This window comes from Malania oleifera, chromosome 4 (assembly GCF_029873635.1).
Source record: "Malania oleifera isolate guangnan ecotype guangnan chromosome 4, ASM2987363v1, whole genome shotgun sequence".
Classification (NCBI taxonomy): Eukaryota; Viridiplantae; Streptophyta; class Magnoliopsida; order Santalales; family Ximeniaceae; genus Malania; species Malania oleifera.
The window spans coordinates 37,804,727-37,813,281 of NC_080420.1; the positions used below are offsets into that span (position 1 = coordinate 37,804,727).

General features: G+C 38.7%; 1 non-coding gene across 1 annotated transcript; it reads right to left on the reverse strand.

Annotated features, from left to right (window-relative positions):
• Positions 1 to 6,966: 6,966 nt before the first annotated feature.
• On the reverse strand, positions 6,967 to 7,072 carry LOC131154645 (small nucleolar RNA R71). Its single transcript, XR_009136561.1, has one exon. It is a non-coding gene; the product is annotated as a small nucleolar RNA R71 (small nucleolar RNA).
• Positions 7,073 to 8,555: the final 1,483 nt, after the last annotated feature.

Sequence of the window (8,555 nt, forward strand, 5' to 3'; positions counted from 1 at the left end):
GCACGAGATGCACTTGAGGCAAGTTTTACAGATGCTCAAGGAAAAGAAGTTGTACGCCAAGATCAGAAAATGTGAATTTTGGCTTGAGAAGGTTGTGTTTTTGGGGCACGTTATCTTAGGGGATGGAATTTCTGTGGATCCTAGTAAGATTGATGTGGTAGAGAATTGGGCTAGACCAAGGAATGTCCTAGAGATCAAGAGTTTCTTGGGGTTAGCTGGGTATTACTGACATTTCGTTAAGGGATTCTCAGTGCTATCAGGACCTCTGACACGACTAACCAGGAAGAACTCCAGATTTGAATGGGACGATAACTGTGAGTAGAGTTTTTAGGAATTAAAGTAGAGGCTTGTCAAGGCACCAGTGCTGATCATCCCTTCAGGGGGTGAGGGTTATGTTATCTACAGTGATGCATCCTTGAAGGGACTTGGTTGTGTATTGATGCAGCATGGTAGAGTAGTAGCGTATGCTTCCAAACAATTGAAAGAATATGAAAAGAACTATCCTACCCATGATCTTGAGTTGGCTGCAGTGGTACATGCATTGAAGATTTGGAGGCATTACTTGTACCTCGACCGATATGAGATTTTCTCTGACCACAAGAGTTTAAAGTACTTTTTCACTCAAAAGGAACTGAATATAAGGCAGAAAACGTGGTTGGAGCTTATTAAATATTTCGATTATACCATTAGTTATCACCTAGGGAAAGCAAACGTGGTGGCTAATGCATTGAGCATAAAGTCTGTAGGACCAGCGTTGGCAGCTATGAAGATCTAGTATTCGATCATAATGGATCTGGAGAGACTCGGCATAGAGTTGGTTGAGAGTGATCCTCAAGTATGTATTGCCAGTCCAGTGGTACAACCTACTCTGTAGGAAAAGATTAAAGCTGCTCAGAAAGACGATCCAGAATTAGCAAAGGTATTAGTCAGAGTGCACAATGGTCAGGGGGAGGAATTTTGTATTACAAATGATGGAGCTTTACGGTTCCATTCTAGATTGTATGTTCCTGCTAATGCTGATACCAAGAAGACCATCTTAGAAGATGCTCACAAATCTTTGTACACAGTTCATCCCGACAGTACAAAAATGTATAAAGATCTGCGAGAGTCTTATTGGTGGAGTGGTATGAAGAAAGAAATTTCTGAATATGTAGCATAGTGTTTGATGTGCTAGCAAATAAAAGTCGAGCACCAAAAGCAAGTGGGCCAGTTGCAGTCACTTTTTATCCCAGAATGGAAATGGGATCATATATCCATGGATTTTGTATCAAGGTTACTATCAGTGCCGCATGGCCAGAATGTTATTTGGGTGATTGTGGACCGTTTGACTAAGACTGCCCATTTTCTTCCTATCAAGATCAGTTACTCCCTTAACCGTTTGGCAGAGATTTATATTCAGGAGATAGTTTGTTCTTATGTGGTGCCAATGTCTATAGTGTCAGGTCGAGACCCGTGTTTCACGTCACGATTTAGGAAGAGCTTGCAGGAAGCCCTAGGGTCTTAGTTATCTTTTAGCACGACATTCCATCCTCAGTCAGATGGGCAAACTGAGAGAACGATACATATATTAGAAGACATGCTTCGAGCATGTGTGCTAGATTTTGGGGGTAGTTGGACCCAGTTTATGCCGCTGGTGGAATTTGCGTATAAGTTATCAAACCAACATTGGCATGGCATCGTTTGAAGCGCTTTATGGTAGGAGATGTCATTCTCCTTTATTTTGGGATGAAATGGGTGAGCGGAGAGTTTTGGGGCCAGAGTTAGTGCAGCAAGCATATGATAAGGTTCGACTCATCAGAGATAGAATCGGTACAGCTCAAAGTTGACAGAATAGTTACGCCGATAACCACCACAGGAAGTTTGCGTTTGACATCAGTAATCACGTGTTTTTGAAGATAGCTCTATTAAAAGGGGTTATGAGATTTGGGAGGAAAGGTAAACTTAGCTCTAGGTTCATTGGCCCATTTGAGGTTCTAGAGAAAGTGGGGCTAGTTGCCTACAAGTTAGCTTTACCACCTGTATTGTCCAAGATGCATGACATATTCCACGTTTCCATGCTGAGGAAATACATTCTAGATCCTTCTCATGTAATCAGTTATGGTGAATTAGAGTTCAGTGATTCACTAGTTTGTGAGGAGGTACCAATACAGATTTTGGACAGCAAGGAGCACGAATTGCGGAATAAGAAGATTCCTCTGGTAAAAGTTTTATGGAGAAATCACGCAATAAAAGAAGCTTCTTGGGAGCTCGAGGCACAGATAAGCCAGAAATATCTACAATTGTTCCAAGAAGTTTGGTTATAGCTGGGAAAAATGTAAGTACTTAGGTAATATTTCTTTTGCAGGTACATGTAGTAGTTTAGTTAGTGACTAGCTTTTTAGTTTTGGAGAAAATTTTATTTTATTTTATATATGTAATCTCCCAAGACTTGGAATGTAACCACGGTATTCTTCTGCCATAAGTGAGGGTAAGTAATAAAATAGGTAGACCATTTTGCCTTTAAGGGATGATGAATCATATGAATAGCAAATTTCGAGGATGAAATTTTATAAAGAGAGGAGAATGTAATGACCCGAAGAAATTATGATATTTAAATAATGAAAGAAGGGGGAAAAGGAAATTTAATTTTAATATTTAAATAGGGATTCGTCGACAAACACAGGGGATTTGTTGACAAGAACACATGAGGGGCTTATCTACGGGGACATGTCTCGTTGACAAGAAGATATCGAGAGGATTTTATCGCAATTCTGAATTTCATCGATGAGGAGTAAGCATTCGTCGACGAATATATTTCTTGACCTCGTCGACGAAGTGACGTGGCTTGTCAACGAAAGCCATCGTATAAATAGGCCTAAACTTCATTTTTGGTTGAAAATGCACACACAAATCTCTCATTCTCTCTCCTCTTTGGTGCCCTATCCTTCTCTCTAGGTTTTTGGGTCCGTTTTTCACCGGATCAACGATCTGAAGCCGCCACGACACTCCTAGAGAAGTTCTCTACAAATCTGCCGGAGTGGATCGTTGGTAGGGCTAGCTTGAATTCCATTCCAAGTTTAAGGTAAAGCATTTTATTCAGTATTTGAATTTCTTGTAGTTGTAGAAATTGTAGTAGTCAAGAAAATATTGAAGTTTTGTTTTGGGAGATGTTGGTTTCAAGATATTGAATGGGGAACCCTGCGGGTGTAGGACTGGTACATTTTAGGGGCTTTTCAAGAATCAAGTAAGGGGATAACTTAGCTAGTTGCTTTCATGAAAATGTATGTATAATTTTACAGCATTTAATTTTAGGAATATATATATATATATATATATATATATATATATATATTAGCATTATTTTTGGGAAAATATTGCTGTAAATGATTATATGTTTCAATATGTGTAATACCCATTTTGTGTGGCATGAGTAGAATTTATTATGAATTACTGTTTTCTAGGAGAATTTTAAATGATACAAAGTTTTACTATGATATATCGGTGTAAGGGCCAAGAGTTTTTATATGGTATATCAGCGTACGAGAGTTTTTATACGATATATCGACGTACGAGTCGTGAGTTTTATATGATATACCGGCGTACGAGTTAAGGATGTTCTTACATGACATACCGGCTTATGGGCTGAGCCTTTTAAATGATATACCGACGTACGAGCTAAGCCTTTTATTTGATATGTGATGCGGCGTATGGGCCATGAATGATAAAATATGAGATGTCGGCGTAAGGGCCGAAGATTTTTATATTATGTTATGAAATGGTATGATGATATTGATTTGACAATTATTATTACGAAATAGTCATGTATCACAATTTGAAAATATGTTATATGTTATTAGAACCTGGTTGGCTTGGTTTAGGCTTACATGAGCACGGTACCGTAGCTATATGATCACGATCATGATATGTTAGTGCTACCGTTAGCCGTACTGGGCAGCGGGAGGATGGCAGTCGATGTGGTTTATTAGAGTGTTGGCACCCCTGGTGTACGGACCAGTAGAGGCAGACCCATCGTACTTAAATACTTTTGTTTTTGATTCGGTAGTGGTCAGTCAGCCATTGTCGGATCCCACCTTCGGGCTGCACAACCTAGTCATGTAGGGGTAAGACATGACACCAGCCAACTAACCTTCTAGGGTTGTTTTTGTATTATTATCATATGAGATGAATTATGTTTATGGAAATCCAGTATGTTCTACCATGATATGATTGTATACATGTTTTTCCTAGATATGATATAGACAATTTCACCAAATATGTTTATATACTGTTATATAGATAACACAGGAATACTCATGTTGTCACACATTGGTATTAGTTTATTTTCCCTTACTAAGAAGTGTCTCACCCAAAATTATATGAATATTTTCAGAGCCCCAGATAGAAGAGCAGATAAAGATCCACAGTGCTAGTGTACGATAGACCTACCTTACTTGAAGGGTAAATGCTTGCTAGGGTCAGACGGATTTTTGGGGTAGCGACCCTAGGACCATTTTGGATATTTTTGTGATGTGTATATTTATATGATGGTTTTAGCAAACTCTGGAATTGGGTTGTATGATAATCTGATTGGTTATGATTTCACATTTCTTGCTGCTTAGGTAATAGTGATGAATTTCAGTTTACCTCTGGTACCGCTGGGTCCAGGTGGGTTATGGTTTGTAAGGACATATTAATATTATGTAAGAGCAAAAAAACTATATGATAAATTAAGCAGGTTGTTACAACATTGCATGCCTTAATATCTATTTTGGATGCATTTGTTGCCTATAGGGATGACCATACTAATCAAAATATTATTAATAAATCATTAGTATGGTTGGTTTAAAGGATTTAAAATGAATGACTTACACTCGTGATATACTTTGTGAAATCAATCTTAATGAGTATAAGTGGCTTATTGCATCTAAGCATGAATTCAATTTGAAAGGGGGAGCATCTAAAACTAAACTCTTATCCTGTTTTGCTCACCCACACTTTTTAGCTTAGATCTGTTTTTATAATCATGTATGACATGTGCTTAAATGTAATGTTCTTATTGAAAATCATAATTTGAAATGTGTTGATTTGCCACAGCCATTTGATTTGTCATATGATTTTGCATTTGTCTGCTAATATCTTCTTTGGATCCATATGGTTATGATTTTGGTTATATTTCAGTTTGTGTGCTTAATTAACAAACCAAAAAAATGTTGCTTGCTTGCATGATCTTTAATTTTTTTTTTTGCAAGCAACCCCCATTATTTTAAGCAAACATCATAAGGGGGATATATATTTATATATACACATATATATATATATTTATTATAATACTTTATGGCAAGAACTAATTTCAAAACTAAAACTTTTTCTCTTGCCTCATTATTATTATATACATGTATGTTTTAAAGTCGCATAACTGGTTCAGTAACTACATATAAAAATGCATGCGAACTAGTTAGACTGTGTTTATGCTCAAACTTATTCTTTATATACCACATGTCTTTAAATTCAAATTTTCTGCGGGTCTCATGAAATGCTTAAATTGCAATGGTTTGAGGATATTTCTGGATTAACTACGTTTTTCAAGTCATTTAAATATTTTAATAACCATTTATATAGTTTATGTGCTTAATTACTAAACCAGTCATTGCTTTATACTCTATGAATTTGTCTGTACTATGAAATGCATGACTATCATATCTCTTACATGATTGATAGTAATATTTATGTTTTGAGAATACTAAACTTTTTGAGTAAGTAGTTGTGGATATCTTGAAAATATATTATTTAATCATGTCACTTGTTTACAAAGATTTTTGGGAAATGTTCTATTTTCAAATGGCATGCTGCCAAATTTTCTAAAATCCTTTTTCCCAAACATTTCCAATATTCAAATGATTATTTGCCTATATACTTTAATGCTTATTTAGGTCCTTTTTGTTGTTGCCAAAAGGGAGAGAAGTAGGCAAGTATTTGTCATCTTCAAAAAGGGGGAGATTGTTGACCTTATAGGTCATATCGCGTTTTGATTAAGACAAATACTCTGATATTTAATGGTTGATGAGTTTGTGTGCAGGACCAATCGGAAGTATCATATGGTGCACGCACATGGGCTTAAAGAAGACAAAGACCCATAATGTTTATTCATTGTAATTTAATTAAGTTGTTATTCGGGTCTGTAATAATTAAAGTTCAATGGTCTGTAATAATTAATGTCTTACCTGTATGGTAGGATAGATAAGTTCAAGACCATAGATGGACCTTAAGGATACGCCGTATTTTTTTGATAGACCGCAAAAAAGACCTAGATTGACCTTAGGTCCCCCATGCATGCATAAATGAGTGCCCTATCAAATTTAAGTTAATCATAATATGAATAGGGAAAACATTTTAAAAATAAAAAATCGAAAATGCCAAAATCGGCATGTTCGATCGACCGAACTCCCACCGGGTCAACAGGTTGACCTCTCGGTCAACCAACTAAAAGTATATAGGAAAGACCTGGTCGACCGAACCTCCCTGGGTTAACATGTTGACTGCTCGGTCGACTGACCAAGTTTATATGGGCAACGGCCTGGTCGACCAAACCCCCACATAGGAAATGCCACTGCCTGGTCGATTGAACCTCGTAGTTCAAAAAGACCTGGTTGACCGAACCACGTGGATTTGGAAAATTGTCCTTGAACCCTGCAAGTCCGATCGACCATCCTTTCAGATCAAATTTCTCCCCGTCGACCGAACTCAGCCACTTGGTCAACCAAACCTTAAGTTCGGTCAACCGGTGCTCTCAGGTTGGCAAATTTTACCGATGTTAAAAATGCTGTTATTTTTATTAACCTCACTTAAACTTTTTTAAAATGATTAATATGTCTCTGAAGGATAAGGCCAAATATTGGCTGACGTCCTTAGAACCAAACTCGGTGGCCAACTAAGCCACCATGCAGAATGAATTTCTTAAAAAGTACTTCCCAATTAGGAAGACTAACCAGTTTCGGAGAGCCATCACAAATTTCTCACAAATGGATGGGGAACTCTTTTTCGAGACTTGGGAGCACTTTAGGGACCTTCTCCATAAATGTCCACATCACCAGGTCCCCAAGTGGCAATTAGTGCAAACTTTTTACGAAGGGCTGGCTGAGAGAGATAGGTCTATGGTTGATGTGTCGTGTGGAGGTACTTTCCTCACTAATCACGAGAATGAGGCCTGGATTCTCTTTGAAAATCTGGTGGAAAACTCTCAATAGCACATGGCTGCCACCCGTACACTACTTAATCCATCAACTTCTAAACCTAAAGGAGTTTACGAGTTAGCTACAAGCTAGAACTTAGCTCATACTCTGCATACCATATCCAAAAAACTAGATCAATGCTTGTCCCTAGGACCGCAAACAATGGCATGTGCGTACGTGCAATCTGCTCTGACCCTTCACATATATGTTATAATTGCCCACAGGCGTATTCCTCACCTAAGATTGGGCATGAGGAAGTAAAGGTCACCCACAATTGGTATGATAAGCCCTCTAATGACCAGTATTCAAACACATACAACCTTGGGTGGAAACAATATCCTAACTTCTCGTGGAGGCTGCAAGCTCCGGGTTTTCGAGTCCAAAAACCTCCACAAGCCTTGAATGCTTTGCCTCCACGACCATACCATAATCTTTAAAGTCATCCTGATTCAGCCCCCAAATTTACCACCACCCAACAACCGTCTCCCTTGCAACCCAAGTACGACACATTTTAAGAGACGATGCTGAGGTCCCTTAAGAATATTAAAGCTGAGATCGCCAAGCGGATTGGCAGCTCTTTCACTCACACTCCCAATCCATTGCGAAGCTAGAAGCCACTTTAGGACAACTGGCTGCCACCTTGAGTCGTAAAGATGAAGGCAAGTTGCCAAGCCAACCTATAGTAAATCCTAGAGGAAAATATAGGGTAGAATGTGAATCGGATGCTGACCCCTCATCATATTCTAAGCAGGCCCAAGTGGTAACCGCATTTCAAATTGGCAGGGTGATAGCTAAATAAGGCAAGGAGCAGCTAAGCACGAGGGAGACCCAAATGAAAAACTGGAAGCACTCAACACGGATTCATGCACTCTTTCTTCCTCTAGTCGGGTACAAATACCATCGAGTCTCATGCCTACCACCAGAAGGACCACACCTCACTTTACCCCCCATAGGGCTTTTCACGGCTACCCAATGACACAACCGGCAACCCCACTTGCACCCTCTATATTTAGGAAAGAGGTTTCCACTGAATCCATCTGGGACATGTTTAAACAAGTGAGAATGGATAAGCCTCTTCTCGATGGCATTAAGCAGTCAACTACATTTATAAAATTCCTTGGGGACTTGTCAATGTAGGGGATAGAATCAAGGGTGCGCATGGATGTTTTGGTTAAGTAGGCTGAGCACATGAGTTCAATAATACTAAAGAACCTTGTTTTTAAACTAAAATATCCAAGCTCACCTACTATTTCGTGTGTAATGTGCAATTACACCATTGATGGGGCTCTTCTAGATTTAGGAGTGTCGCGACGTCCCGGGAGCGCGTGTGCCCCGGAGGGGCGAAAT